At 38.6% G+C, this 15,972-nt stretch overlaps 1 pseudogene; it reads right to left on the bottom strand.

Moving 5' to 3' along the window:
• Nucleotides 1–2,267: 2,267 nt before the first annotated feature.
• LOC118653359 lies at nucleotides 2,268–2,729 on the bottom strand (annotated as a pseudogene).
• Nucleotides 2,730–15,972: the final 13,243 nt, after the last annotated feature.

Below are 15,972 nucleotides of genomic sequence, written 5' to 3' on the forward strand. Positions count from 1 at the left end.
TTTTTTTATTTATTTATTTATTTATTTATATATTTCCATATATATTATTTTTTCAATTATTATTTTTTTTTTAATATTTTATTTTTTAGTTTTATTCTCATACACTCATTCTCTTTCTACCCTCTCTAAACTGAATCATGACCATTTCCCCATTCATTTAACTCCTTGACCTTACCTCTGGAAATAAGCTCTGCCTCTTCAGATTCAGCTTCCCTCCTACTTTTCTGGGTGTGTGTTGTTTGCATTTTTTGAATTAGTTATAGTTTTTTTTTTTGGAGTTTTCTCCCCATATAGATATATTTTCCCCTTCTTTTTTCTTCTTTTTCTTTTCTTTATTATCTATTTTCCTTTTCTCAATATAATTTTTGTACTCTTTTGTCTCTGCTAATTCTCTTTTCTCTGGTGGTCACCTTTATTTGGGGATATTGTTATCATGAATACATTCATGTTTTGTGAGGTGTTTGCAAGAACCATCTGAAAAAAACAGACATATTTATTGAGAATTTACCATAGGTCAGGAACTACTCTAAATGATAGAGACCCATCCTATCTAATAAAAGTGTAATGTGCAAATTGACCATCACTCCAACACAAAATGGCCACCCCCATGTGGTCAAAGATGGCCACTCTCATGTGGACACAAGATGGCCAGCAGGGGAGGGTAGTTGGGAGGGACCAGGCCTGCAAGGGAGGGCAGTTGGGGGAGACCAGGCCTGCAGAGGAGGGCAGTTAGGGGAAATTGGGCTGACAGGGGAGCAGTTAGGCATCGATAAGGCTGGCAGGGGTGTGGTTATGGGTGCTCAGGCAGGGAGGTGAGCAATTTGGAGCCAGCAGTCCTGGATTGTGAGAGGGATGTCCAACTACTGGTTTAGGCTTGATCCCTAGGGGTCCCAGATTGGAGAGGGTGCAGGCTGGGCTGAGGGACACACACACACCCTGTGCACGAATTTCGTGCACCAGGCCTCTAGTTCATTTATAAAAAATAGATTTGTTGTTTTTTTTCAAAAATGTTTTATTTTATTTTTTTAAATATATTTTATTGATTTTTTATAGAGAAGAAGGGAGAGGGATAGAGAGTTGGAAACATCAATGAGAGAGAAACATCGATCAGCTGCCTCCTGCACACTCCCTACTGGGGATGTGCCCACAACCAAGGTATATGCCCTTGACCGGAATCGAACCTGGGAATCTTGAGTCCGCAGGCTGACTCTCTATCCACTGAGCCAAACCAGTTAGGGCAGTGATGGCGAACCTATGACACACGTGTCAGAGGTGACACGTGAACTCAATTTTTTGGTTGATTTTTCTTTGTTAAATGGCATTTAAATATATAAAATAAATATCAAAAATATAAGTCTTTGTTTTACTATGGTTGCAAATATCAAAAATTTCTATATGTGACACGGCACCAGAGTTAAGTTAGGGTTTTTCAAAATGCTGACACGCCAAGCTCAAAAGGTTCGCCATCACTGGGTTAGGGCTTCAAAAATGTTTAAAAGAGAATTCTGGAAATGGGGGACTACATCATGACTGGAAGACAGTGACACAGGGACTTCAAATGTAAGACTAGGAGTTAACTTGGACATGTAGCTTTTAGGTAAAGAACATTTCTCTCGGTTGACTCTTACAGCCAGAACTCGCTGTGACAATAGTAGCTTCAGAAATTTCGAGAAAGGAAGTTGGCTTGAGGAACACCCTAGATCAATGGTCGGCAAACTGTGGCTCACAAACCACATGCGGCTCTTTGGCCCCTTGAGTGTGGCTCTTCCTAAGCCATAGGAGTACCCTAATTAAGTTAATAACAATGTACCTACCTATATAGTTTAAGTTTAAAAAATTTGGCTTTCAAAAGAAATTTCAATCGTTGTACTATTGATATTTGGCTCTATTGACTAATGAGTTTGCCGACCACTGCCCTAGATAAATGCTCCCAACCAGTAAAAACCCCATAAGTGAGACACACCAACACGTGTGCTGGGGAAGCCTCCAGATGGAATTCTGGACGTGGACTTGTCCAGAGGAGCCGACTCACACCCCCGAGAGAGATGCCCACTGAGGAAGGAATACTATGGTTACTGAACTCAAGAGTTTTTTGAAGAAATGGATCCCAGGAGAGTCATGTAATTTTTTTTTCTCCATCAATACTTGATGTTAACAAAGCATTGCAGAACAGAGCTGGTCTCCCCAAGATCTATTCTTCCATTGGTAGCTGAAGCTTGTCCCGGTGCACTGAGCTGCTGTTTAACAATCGCATTGCTCGGGGTGATCTAGTGCTGCAGGTTGTTCTGGGAAGCTGGCAGAGAGTATGATTTGCACAGTGACATCACCACTAGTCCACTAAGTAAATCCAGCTTCCCGCCTTCTTTTTTGCTCTGTAGTCCAGAAACATTTCTTTAAAAGCCAAAAAATTGGTAAATGTGAGCAGCACGTTGAATATGTCACCGGCCACCTCAACTTTGTGGTGCTGAAAGGTTGTAGTGAAGGCTGCCATGTTAAACCCAGGAATCTGCTCTAGTAGCTGTTCTTCAATGTGCTTTTCCACCAAAGAAATATATTCTTTAAAAGTAGGTGTGTAGGTGAGTTTATTCTCTTCTGTGTCTTCAAATTCTGTTAGTAATCATCCATGAAATTTTTCTGTAATAACTGGAACTCATCATCCATGATAATGTCTCCAAATAGCCAACCGCAGCTTTGAATTCTGCATCAGAGGCAGAAGAGGAAGACAGAATGAAGCTCACAACTCAAAGCTCTCTTTCAGAGGTTCTCAACCTGTGGGTCGCGAACAATGAAAATACATCCTGCATATCAGATATTTACATTACGATTCCTAACAGTAGCAAAATTAAAGTTATGAAGTAGCAATGAAAATAATTTTATGGTCGAGGGTCACCACAACATGAGGAACTGTATTAAAGGGTCACAGCATTAAGAAGGTTGAGAACCACTGCTAGGGTATCCATCTGCAGCTGCATCCACCATGCGAGGGCAAGCCGGCCTGTCTGCCTCCTACCTGGCCCGAGGCCCAGGCCCAACCTCCTTTCAGCTTTGTAGAGCCCTGACTGACTGGCATTGGGATCAGAGAGACCATGCCCCAGAGGCCATGCCTCCAAAGCCAAGGCCTGTCAAGTCTTAGCCTTGCGCTGGCTGGGCCTCTGCCTGCCAGGCCTCCTACGTGAACCTTTGCAGCCACAGCTGGGGCCTGGCGTGATTCCACAAACTGTTTTTTCACATCCAAAATGGGTAAACAGGATCAGATTTAGATACCTTATTTTGTAAGTTCCCTTCCAAGCACTTCACTACAACCTAATACAGTGATGGCGAACCTTTTGAGCTTGGCGTGTCAGCATTTTGAAAAACCCTAACGTAACTCTGGTGCCGTGTCACATATAGAAATTTTTTGATATTTGCAACCATAGTAAATCAAAGACTTATATTTTTGATATTTATTTTATATATTTAAATGCCATTTAACAAAGAAAAATCAACCAAAAATGAGTTTGCGTGTCACCTCTGACACACATGTCATAAGTTCGCCATCACTGACCTAATAGATGGATCTCATAAAGAAAATCAGAATTCTTATAGGAATACAGGAACCAATAAAGTCACATATTCTTTGTATATCAGAGTGGCTTCTATATGCATATTGTGTAAATTTTGACTGCATAAAAAGCAATTTCTTGTCCAGTATTTCTAAGAACCACTTTCCAAAGTACAATTTTATTGCCGGTTGATTATATACCCTAAACTAGAATGCAAAGTCACCTTGAAGCAAGAACTCACAAAAAAATATTTGTAGAGATTGATTTATTAGTGTCAATATGAGAAAATGGAAAAACTTGCAAGTTACTTAATAGTTTTACTTCCCTTGTCGGGACATTAAATTTTTCAAAGATAATCTAATTCTAGGAGTAGTAACTCAGGCACAAAGTGTAATGTACTGGGACAAATCTAGAGAGAATTTATTTTTGGGAAGAGACTAGTTGCTTCAGTGAAGCATAGAAGAGAACTCAGTAATGTAGAAACTAAGGTTATCTTGGCAAATTTCAGGAAGACAGAATACAGGAACACTGGTTTTAGGAGAGAAAACCGAGTCCACATGGGTTTCCTTTTTAATGTACATGAAGAAATCACAGACTGGGCAATTATTATTTCAAGAAAGAGAGATTGGCATTGATGCCTAATCCATTTTCTATTGATTTTATTCACTTTACTCATAGATACCTTCCCATATCATAATGTCAACCCACAAAAATATATTTCTAGCATAATTTTAATTTTGTCTGATAATATGGATGATCCATGCTGCTAATAGAAGTAACTAAGCCTACAAGAACTATAAGTCTCCTTAATGGTAAGAGTTAAGATTGTTAGTCCATATCCTGGATGCCTAGTGAAACTAGGAGAATATAGGAATAAGAAAAAGATAAAGAAATAAGTATTTGAAAAGAGAGACACCAAGATAGTCTTAAATTCCCTTTATGGAAGCACAAATGCTTATCTGGAGGATAAATATTATAGATAATAATTTTGGATTTTTTTTTCCTTATGAAAATGGTTTATATCTTTGCTCCCTTTCCACTGTTATGTTCTACAGGGATTTTTAAAAATGCAACCTCTGGATGTGGAGAAAAAGGAACACTTGTGCACTGCTGGTGGGAATGCAGGCTGGTGCAGCCACTGTGGAAGACAGTATGGAGTTTCCTCAAAAAACTGAAAATGGAACTCCCATTTGACCCTGTGATCCCTCTTCTAGGAATATATCTCAAGAAACCAGAAACACCAATCAGAAAGGATATATGCACCCCTATGTTCATAGCAGCACAATTCACCATAGCTAAGATCTGGAAACAGCCTAAGTGCCCATCAGTAGATGAATGGATTAGAAAACTGTGGTACATCTACATGATGGAATACTATGCTGCTCTAAAAAGGAACAACTCTTACCATTTGCAATGGCATGGATGGAACTGGAGAGCATTATGCTAAGTGAAATAAGCCAGTCAATGAAGGAAAAATACCACATGATCTCACTCATTCATGGATAATAGAGACCATTATAAACTTTTGAACAATAATAGATACAGAGGCAGAGCTTCCTCAAACTGATTGTCAAACTGCAGCGGGAAGGCCGGGGAGGGTTGCGGGACAGGAGGTAGGGGGGTAAGAGATCAACCAAAGGACTTGTATGCATGCATATAAGCATAACCAATGGACATAAGACTCTGGGGGGTAGGGGAGGCTAGGGGACTGTCTAGGGCGGGGGGGGGGGGGGAAATGGACACATATGTAATACCCTTTGTATTACTTTAAGCAAAAAAAAAAAAAAATCTGTCAAAAAAAAAAATGCAACCTCTGAATAGAGAAAGGTAGGATAAGTGAGAAATATCTTCTAGATCAGTGATGGCGAAACTTTTGAGCTCGGCATGTCAAAATTTTGAAAAACCCTAAATTAACTCTGGTACCATGTCACATATAGAAACATTCTTTTTTTATATATATTTGCAACCATAGTAAAAAAAAAAGATTTATATTTTTTATATTTATTTTATACATTTAAATGCCATTTAACAAAAATATCAACCAAAAAATATGTATAAAATGAAAACAGAAAAACAATGTACATTTAGGAAAAAATAATAATAAAAACAATGATAATCAAATGGTATGAAAACTAGAAATTAGTGACTTTTTTGGTGCTGAAGTTTGTCTGCTAATTCTTTGATTTCAGGTTCACACTTGGTGCACTTCAAAGCCAAGCAAGCGCCACTAACTTCATCTGTTAGCCAGCTTCTTTTGTTCATTTTAATATTATTTAATGCTGAGAACAAAGTCTCACAAAAATATGTTGATGAAAATATTGTTAGCAAAGCCATCGCTAGATTTTTTTATGTCGCTAAAAGTGTCAGGTACTCTGTTCCAAGCACTCAAAATTTATTGTCCGTAGGTGCACTCTTCTTCATTATTCAAACGATTTCGTTCCAGATTTTCAAGTTTCAAACTTAAGTCGACAAACACGTGAGTCCAAATGGTACCTTGAAAATCTGCAAGTTGCATCTCTAAATCATCAATTTGCATCCATTGGAAATCCTTTAATTCCAAAGTACTGTAAACAACTACATCCGGATACTTAATTATTTTAATGGTCTGTTCTAGGCTTCTAAATTGGTCGAATCTTTCGCTGAACTGTTCAAATAACGAATTTACTATATTCTGGTACATAAGTATGGACTCCATTACACTCATTGTAGTGGCCTTCTCGAAATACTTTTTTATCCGAGGAAAATACTTGTAAGTTTTAGTTTCAATATCTTGCTTGAAATTTTTAAGTTTACTTTCAAAAGATTTGATGTATCCAAACATAACGTCAATACTTTTGCCAAAACCTTGTAGTTTTAAGTTCAGTTCATTCATATGAACAGAGAGATTTGTAAAAAACATCAAATTGCTGACCCACTTATGATCATTGATCTGAGGAAAGTTTGCCAGATCCTTATTCTCAATAAATACCGTAATTTCTTCAAAGCACTCCACAAATCACTCAAGTACTTTATCTCAACTCAGCCATCTCACATTATTGAACATCAGTAGTCCACTGTAGGTTGAATCAACTTCCTGTAAAAGTGCAGACAATTCTCGCTTGTGAAGGGGTCAAGAGGCTTAAAATTCACAATTTTTGTTACAACTGACATTAAATCATTCAATTCTGAGAATCCCGATTTGGCACACAACACCTCCTGATGGATAATGCAATGGAAAGGTACAAGTGGATGTCTAATAACTTCCATAAACAATTTCAGGAATCCCACATTTTTTCCCACCATATTTGGTGCCCCATCTATCGTGACTGACACAATTTTAGAGATATCAATGTTTAGGTCACTGAATGTTTTTATAACAACCTTACATATTTCGTTTCCTGATGTACTTATTGGCACTGATTCTAACTTTATCAACTCTTATTTCATTGTGAGACCATCAGAATATCTAGCAATAATGGCCAACCAAGCATTTGATGTGACATCAGTAGTTTCATCAAGAGAAATCAAAAATTATTTACAACTATTTAAGTCTTTTTTTAATTGATGTTGTACATTTTTGTTAAGATCTATTATTCTGTCTTTGATAGTATTTCTACTGAGTGGTAACTCAGAAATTCTTTTAATAATATAATCTTTATTTTTCATATCATGAAATAGAGCTGGTGCACATCTTAGAAATGTTTCCTTAATAAATTCTCCATCACTGAGGGCTTTTCCATGCTGAGTCATGGAGTGAGCAATACAGTAATTTGCTGAGGTTAAATTTGTAGAGCATCTTACAAATTTAATGATGGAATTTGATTGACTTTTATAGAAGTGTAGCTGCCTAGAAATGTATTCCTTCCTTTCATCGATACTTTTTTTCAAGAGCTGACAATGATTAGTTTCAAAACGTCTCTTTACATTCCACGTTCTGTTTACTACCGTTTCATTACACAGTATGCACAATGATCTGTTGTTTCTGTCGACAATCCTATACATCTCGGTCCATATGTCTTGAAAGGGTCGGCTACTACTACTTCCCCTTCCTTTATCATTCAAACTTGCTTTTTTATTTTTTTGATTCTCCATCACAAGGCTGCAAAAATAAATAAATAAAAATCACGGCATTTTTTATAAAAGGTTGATAGGTTTCTTACCTATTAACTTTTTGCAGTGTTGTTGCACTGACTCCTCGTGCAAAACAATTCAAAGATAGTATGTACAACCAACAAATATATGGTGCTGTAATCAATTATCCGACACGCAGAATGTCTCGTCAAGCACTGTTGCACTCTATATCTTTTTCTTCTAACCCTCCCACTCCTGTCTCCTAATGAACATGGCGATCAAGTGCGTCTATTTGCTGAATGCACCCGAACACACGGGAAGCTTACCCGAGGCACATGTTGACAATAACGAGGCCGTTTCCAGAATTGGGCATTTTGTCGCTCGAGTAAAAATAAAATGTCAAGAGTAAAGATTAATCTCTTTATAGTGCAATTCTTAACCTTTTTATATTAATGTCAATATTGGAACAATGTATCTTGGATGTTTTCACTATGTATTTTTGCTACACAACACCGATGTACATGTTTACATCTGGTTTTAGAATTGCATTATTGATCATGAGTAACGTGAGTAATAATATTACTCGAGTGATGCCCAACTCTGGCCATTGCGAGAGACAAATATTTGAATTATGCAATTTTTTGTCTCTGTCAATGTGTGTCACCCAAAATGAGTTCACGTTTCACATCTGACATGCGTGTCATAGGTTCACCATCACTGACCTAGTATATGCATAGTCCATGGACACAGACAATAGAGTGGTGAAGACAAGTGTGGGGTGGAGGGGTATCTGTAATACTTTCAACAATAAAGATAATTTTAAATGATGATAATATTGTAATCTCTAAGTATAGTGCCGGGTGTTTATGGGAAAATGGGATATCACTTTGTATCTAACCACTATGGTAATACAAATGATATTAAATGTAAATTGTAATTTAAAAATAAAATTTTAATAAAAGAATGAATCATTCCCACCAGTGTTGCTCAATGGTTGAGCATTGAGCTATGAACCAGGAGATCACGGTTGGATTCCCGGTCAGGGCACAAGCTCAGGATTTTGAGCCCGACCCCCTATAGGGGGTGTGCAGGAGGTAGCCGATAGATGACTCTCATCTTTGATGTTTCTATCTCTCTCTACCTCTCCCTTCCTCTCTGGAATCAATAAAAATATATTTTAAAGAAATAGAATGAATCATATTTTGATTCTTACCTATATGTAATTTAGATGATCCTTTTAGGCTAAACTTTTGAGTAGATGAGGGAATTAATTAACACATTTGGGGCTATTGAGATGAAATAAATGCATCTTGCATGTGATAACATAACTTTGAATAGCCAGAAGTGAAATGCTAAGGTCTGAATAATTTTTCCCCAGAAAATTATATGTTAAAATTCTAACCCCCAAATTACAGTGGGGCCTTGACTTACGAGTGTCCCAACTAACGAGTTTTTCGAGATAGAGCCATCTCTCAGCCAATTTTTTGCTTTGACTTGTGAGCTAAAATTCGGGTTATGAGCCCAGCTTCAGATACCCCACCGCTAGTTGGCGCAGCAAACATCACAGTGAATGCCACAACATCAGCCCAGCATCACGTGTCTCACTCATTCACTGTTGATTTGACATATGAGTAATTTGAGTTACGAGCTCCCTCACTGAACGAATTAAACTCATAAGTCAAGGCCCCACTGTATTAGGAGGTGGGGCCTTTGGAAGGTAATTGGATCATTAGAGCAGAGCTCACATGATTGGGATTATTTCCCTTATAAATACTAGTAAGTCCCATGGAGCTTCCTATGCCCCTCTGCTTTGTTAAGGTGTAATAAGAAGTCTGAGACCTGGAAGACAGTCCTCACCAAATAATGCTAGCACCCTGATCTCAAACTTACAGCCTCCACTACTGTGGGAAATAAATGTATGTTGTTCCCAGTCTGTGGCATTTTGTTAAATTTGCCTTAACAGAGTAAGATACTAGGTTTTCTTGATTTTCAATATATACAGGCTTGAGAAAAAAAGTAAGTTTACAGTTATTCGTATGGAAAATAATACAACAATTAGTGAATAATAACAGAATAAACTCTATTTTGCATATTCACAACTATCAGCCTACTTTTGCCTCACCCTGTATTGTTCAAAGATGGCTGCCACTGAGCACCCAACAGAGAATGCCTGGAGTCTCTAAGTTCCACTTTTCAATGACCAGTATTTGACTGATTTATCTTATATCAGGAGATTGGGACTCTGTCTCACTGCCCTATCTGCAAGAACTATAAACAGATTTTCTGAAATGTGCATGGGGGTAGAACTTTTAAGAATAACATATAGGATCATGATAAAATGATTGGTGAAGGAAATGATTAATATCTTGACTACAGACCAATCTTAAAAATAGCACTGATAAAAACATTTCAGAAATAAGATATAAAAGGTTAACGTTGTTTGCCTCTAGAAAGTGTCCTAGTGCACTCCCTTTAATTGAAAAAGGAACATTGACTCACAGATTAAAAACAAACACATTTTTGATCAGTAGCTGAAGCCAACCTTCAGCAGATATTGGGAGACCTATGCAGAATTCTCACACTATTTTTGGAATTAAGTGTGCATTCTTTTTCTTCTTCTTATTATTATTATTTTTGTAGAGAATCTAATTTACTATGTCGTCAAGCCCCATTCACCCCAGACCTTCAACCAGCAATAGTCGAAAGTAAAAAGAAACCAGTTTACATTATTCATCTTTTCATTTTCTGCTGTTACCTATTAAAAAAGATTTCTGTGGAAAGAGTTATTAATATCCTGCTATCCTCCTTAATTTCAAAGTGAATAAATTATTCTGTGAAAAATTATATTAATATCAGGCATAATTTAACTTTTTCTTGAAATTAGGCACTTCCACAAATGTTAATTTTATGTATTCTTCATTTGAAACATTTGTGCTTAAAGACTGCAAACTGCAATTTATCCATATGAAAATCTTAGCTTATTATTATTCCCTTTCTTTTAGGAAATATCTAAGAGAATATTTAATTTATGTCATCCTAGTCATATTTTCGTAATAGTTTAGAATTGGAAACGAAGTCTACAAATGTGCAAATTCTGTCAGAAATGGATATAATATCAAAATAAATTAAGAAAAATGAACTTTATTTGAGATGAGACTATGAGGATGGTAAGGAAGAGAAGGGGTCGCTTAAAATATATCGCATAAAATTAAGGTGCTGTGAGTTGAAACAGTGACAGAAAAAGAGCTTCTCATTCACTAGACCAATCTTCCAATAGGGATTCCTTAAGAAGGAGCTCTCCAGGGGTAAAGATTCCCCTCTATTTATTACATTTCTTTATTTTCCCCTCTTCCTCTTCCCACATCTCTGCAGAGCAGGATGTTGTTATAGTATTTGTCCACATAGAAAAAAAAACACACACAAATATAGCAGGCATTAGACTTCTTTGAAGTCAACTAAGTTTTCATTGTTTTTATATTTTAACATGGGAAATAAAGATAAGAATATAATTAATCCTCTATAAGATGAGACAATGACCTTGATCAAGTATGTAATGCACATTATATAGCTGAACTGGTTAGTAAAAAACATAGTTATTCATGTTTTTAAAATATCTTTAGTAATATTATTTTAATATGTTTCATTCACTTAAATTTCAATAAGAGCAAGAACTGTGGGGCCTTCTCCCAGACAGAGGTGCTTACAGGGGTCATTGTTTCTATGCTGAGACCTTGCTCATCAAAGAGCTGACTGGCAGATATATCTGAGTTTCCATCATCCTTGCTCGCACTGTTCACTACACCCTGGCGATTCCCTGAGACAACGCTTTATCCAATTTGCAGCCTCATCCAAGCTATCTGCAGTGGCTTTTCCATATGAATGGCCTGTCCTGGCTCAGGCTTCAAACTTTCTTAAGATATCTCCAATAAGCAATAGCTGCCATAAATGAGCCCCATGCTACTCAATAAATGGCCTAAGACCTGACACTAGCACCAGTCTGCCTTGCTTCACAGATTGATCTTGCCTGGGCACTGCCAAGCACAACACAAGTAGTAGCCATCTGCAGATGGCTCTGTAGGTTTTTCCAGGTTGACCCAGGCAATGGCTGACTTTGTACCTCCTGGGAAGCCCCAGAGCCAGTGCACCCAATGCACAGCTTCAGACCATACCAGATTGCAATTCTATACATTCAAAAGTGACACACTCAAGGGGCAGACTCATTGAGCACTAAATCCTCACTGAAGCAAGTCCTACTCCATAGGAGTGTCTCCTTCACAACAGCTCTTCCACTGTAGTCACAGCTTGTCTTCATAGACAATTGGCCTGAAAGTTAATTCCTCTCAGTGACACCAATAGCAATCAAGACTCAAATACTGCCCTAGCCAGTTTGGCTCGATGGATAAAGCATCAACTTGTTGGCTGAATGGTCTCAGCTTTGATTCCAGTCAAGAGTATATGCCTGGATTGTGAGCTTTATCCCCTGTGTGGAGTGTGCAGAAGGTAGCCTATCAATGATTCTCTCTCATCATTGATGTTTTTATCTTTCTCACCCTCTCCTTTCCTCTCTGAAATCAATAAAAGTATGTAAAAAAACTAGAGACTCAACAAGATTGTGCACACAAACCACACAGGGTTGTACCTAGAGTACCCAGTTCAGGTGCTAGGGAAGTCTGAGCCACTGACTCTTACAGGACACGTACTATACAAGGCCACTCTATTAATTCCAAGAGATATAGCAACTCTACCTAATACATAGAAACATATACAAGGAAGCAGCCAAAATGTGGACAAAGAAACATGTCACAAATGAAAGAACAGAAGAAATCTCCAGAAAAAAAGAACTAAATGAAATGGAAGAAAACAAACTATTAGATAGAGTTTAAAAAAATGGTTATAAGGTTGCTCAAGGATCTTAATGAGAGCTTCAAGGGACTTAGTGAGAATTTTAAGAACCTTAGTGAGAACATCAAAGATATGAAATTAAGCATAAATTAACTAAAATAAAGAATAATTTACAGCCCTAACTGGTTTGGCTCAGTGGATAGAGCGTCGGCCTATGGACGGAAAGCTCCCAGGTTCGATTCAGGTCAAGGGAATGTACCTTGGTTGTGGGTACGTCCCCAGTAGGAGGTGTGCAAGAGGCAGCTGATTGATGTTTCTCTCTCATCTGTTTCTAACTCTCTATCTCTCTCCCTTTCTCTGTGTAAAAAAAATCAATAGTATATATATTTTTTAAAAAGAATAATTTACAGGGATTCAACAGTAGAGTAGAGGATGCTGAGAATCAAATCAATGATTTGGAATATGAGGAAGCAAAAAACATCCAAGGAGAAGAGCAAAAAGGAAAAAGAATCCAAAAATATGAAGAGAGTATTAGGAATCTCTGGGAAAAATTCAAACTTACCAACATTCACATTATGGGGTGCCAGACGGAGAAAAGAGAGAAAAAAAATATTGAAAACCTATTTGAAGAAATAATGACAGAAAACTGTGGGAAGAGCTCAGGAGATGTATCTCAGTGCAGTGGTGGATGCAATGGCGTGAGCACACTCCGCCTATACAAGCTTCCTCAGCATACCAGGAAGTGGCAGCGCCCACCTGAGCAAGTCCCCTAGAGCCCCTACATATTACCCTGATCTTTCCTACTATTGGCTGCCCTAAGGATAGTGTAAACTTCTGATTGGTCCAGAAAGTTATATATGTTACTGCACTTAAACAATAAACTTAGATCTGTGTCACTGAACCTGGTCTCCGGAGTTGGGCATGCTTCGTTAGGACTCCATCGGCCTCACCCCTGTGGGACCCCCTGCTTCATTCTGGTGTCCTGAACAGGGGCCCTGGCAAGAAAGCGTCAGATCGGGTGAGTGCCCCTCTGTAACGATGGGAAACCTTCCCCCCTCAGCCTGAGCCCCTCGGCTCGGGAACTCCATGCATTGTTACAGAGCAGGTGAGTAAAGGTAACAGAAAGGGAGCTACAAAAGCTCTGGGATGTTCTAGTAACATTTAACCCCTGGCTCTCTGCCACCAGTGGTGCGGGCAGGGGAACAGAAGACCCTTTATCTCCCTATTCCCCTCCAGAGCCCTCCGCCCCCCTCAGATTCCTGGGCTGTTTTCGACAAGCCAAAAGTAGTTTCTCAAAGTTCAAGGAAGGCTGAAACTGAGACAGAAAAAACCTCTAGCGAGGAGAAAGCAGGGGAGTCTCACCAGGAGGCTTCCTGCCGGAGTCACTCCCTCGCTCCCCTTGCAGAGCGAACAAAAAGTTTAACTGCCCAGCAGCCCCCAAGTAACCCTTTCATGGGGGACACAGATGATAATCCATGGATGGGGATATATCAATCCTTGTGTAGCCAGAGGGATAGAGCAAAGAAGTCCTTAGGGCTAGAGACCCCTGAACTCTTTCCTGTGAATGTTAACCTCACAGCTGCAGCAAATGCCACTGGATCTGTAACAATATTCCTGATATCCAAATGGTTAATGCAGAGAAAGAAAGAAAGAAAAAAAAAGAGGCCATTGCCATGGAGAGCAGGGAGAGAGAGTTCTTTGTTGGTTTTTGCTTACCTAAGGTATGCGGGTCTCAAGGACAAGCTGCTAGCAAAGCAAAAGAAACTTATCTCAGTCCAGTTTTCTTCTCTTTAACCCTTCCAATACTAATTAGACTAATACAATATACTTAAGATTACACAAGAAAGGAATCACCTACTGTTATTAAGCTAAAGAAATGCTGAATGTTTAACTTGCCAGCTAAGAGTTTAAAGTTCTAGTTAAATTAAATTGGGAAAAATTGTAATTGTGGTAACTAAATGCCTAAAGTATAAAAAGAAAATCTTGTCAGTTTTAGTTTAATTAATATCTCGTAATAATTATAAAAAGTACTATAACCAAGGAATGACTTTGAGACATTTCATGGGCCCTGAAATGTTTTCAAAAGTTTATTCTCTCTTCTTAAAGAATTTTTTAATAAAGCCAATTTAATGAGCTTGAAATCACATGGAAAGCTTTATCAAATAAAAATTAATAAATATATATCTTGAGTTTTTGCCCCTAAGAAAGGGCAAAAAAAGTTATTTTATATAATATTTCTTAAAATACAGCAGTAGAATTTTAAGATATAATTTAAAATAACAGAAGCTCATTAATAATTTTTAATATTTTACAACAGCATATTATACATTTATTCCAAACAAGCTTACAAACTAATTCTTTAAATGTTTGGAAGCAATATAATTTAAAAACATAAAAGGATTTAATCCCTTCCACTGTGTGGAAGGCCCCCTGGAAGGCACTTAAGCATTCTATATTGACCTCTCTTGACCAATGGTGTGAGCTGGGCCCTCTCTGGAGAAAGAAATTTGGTCCAGCTGAAATCGGTACCCAGATAACAGAGAGAAATTATCAGGAATGCTCCAGCCATGAAGACAAGAGGAAAAACAATCCAAAGATAGAGGAAGCTAGCATGCACAAGCTATTTCCTCATTTAACCCTCTCTAGCTGCAAGCATCTCATACGGGCATGCAAAACTTGCGGCCCCCTATTGCCTTTAAGCCGCCTCCAGCCACAAGGGGTCAACCCCCGTGGGCTCCAACCCAATGCCTTATGGCAAGCAGATGTGACCCATATTCCGAGCTTCGGTAGGCTCAAATATGTACATGTAATCATTGACACTTGCTCTGGGGCCACGTATGCTCAGGCTCACACAGGTGAAAAAAACTCGCCACACAGTAGCAACCCTCAAGGAAGCATTTTTAACATTAGGCTTCCCCTAGAAAATTAAAACAGATAACGGCCCCTACTACACTAGCTAGGCCTTTCAGCAATTTCTCACAAAACATAACATCAAGCACGTTACTGGCATACCATACAACACACAGGGACAAGCCGTAGTAAAACGACAGAACAAAGAATTAAAAACCCAAATTCAAAAAAAAAAAGAAGAGGGAAATACAGGCACGCCCCAACAACTATTACAACAGGCCTTATTAACTCTCAATTATTTTCATTTTGCCCCCGACGGTCTTCCTCCCATTTTCAAACATTGGGGAGGTCTCAGAGACATACCAACGCCTCTCCCCTTGGTCCGGTGGAGAGATCCACTAACCGGGGCTTGGAAGGGCCCCGACCCACTCTTAACCCAAGGGAGAGGGTTTGCTTGTGTTTTTCCAGAAGGTGAGAAAAATCCCTCATGGATTCCTGCCCGTAACATCAAACCCTGCACCACCAGCGATGAGCCGTAGACCGCCATTACCATCACCTCCAGTAGAGGAAATGGAGGACCTGACCATAGAGGACAACCAGCCCAGACGGCGGAGGCAACCAAGACATCGACGAGCCCACAACATTACCTGGGGAGATATCAAGAATCTACAGGACCAAGCTGCACGCA

This window comes from Myotis myotis, unplaced genomic scaffold, assembly GCF_014108235.1.
Source record: "Myotis myotis isolate mMyoMyo1 unplaced genomic scaffold, mMyoMyo1.p scaffold_m19_p_4, whole genome shotgun sequence".
Classification (NCBI taxonomy): domain Eukaryota; kingdom Metazoa; phylum Chordata; class Mammalia; order Chiroptera; family Vespertilionidae; genus Myotis; species Myotis myotis.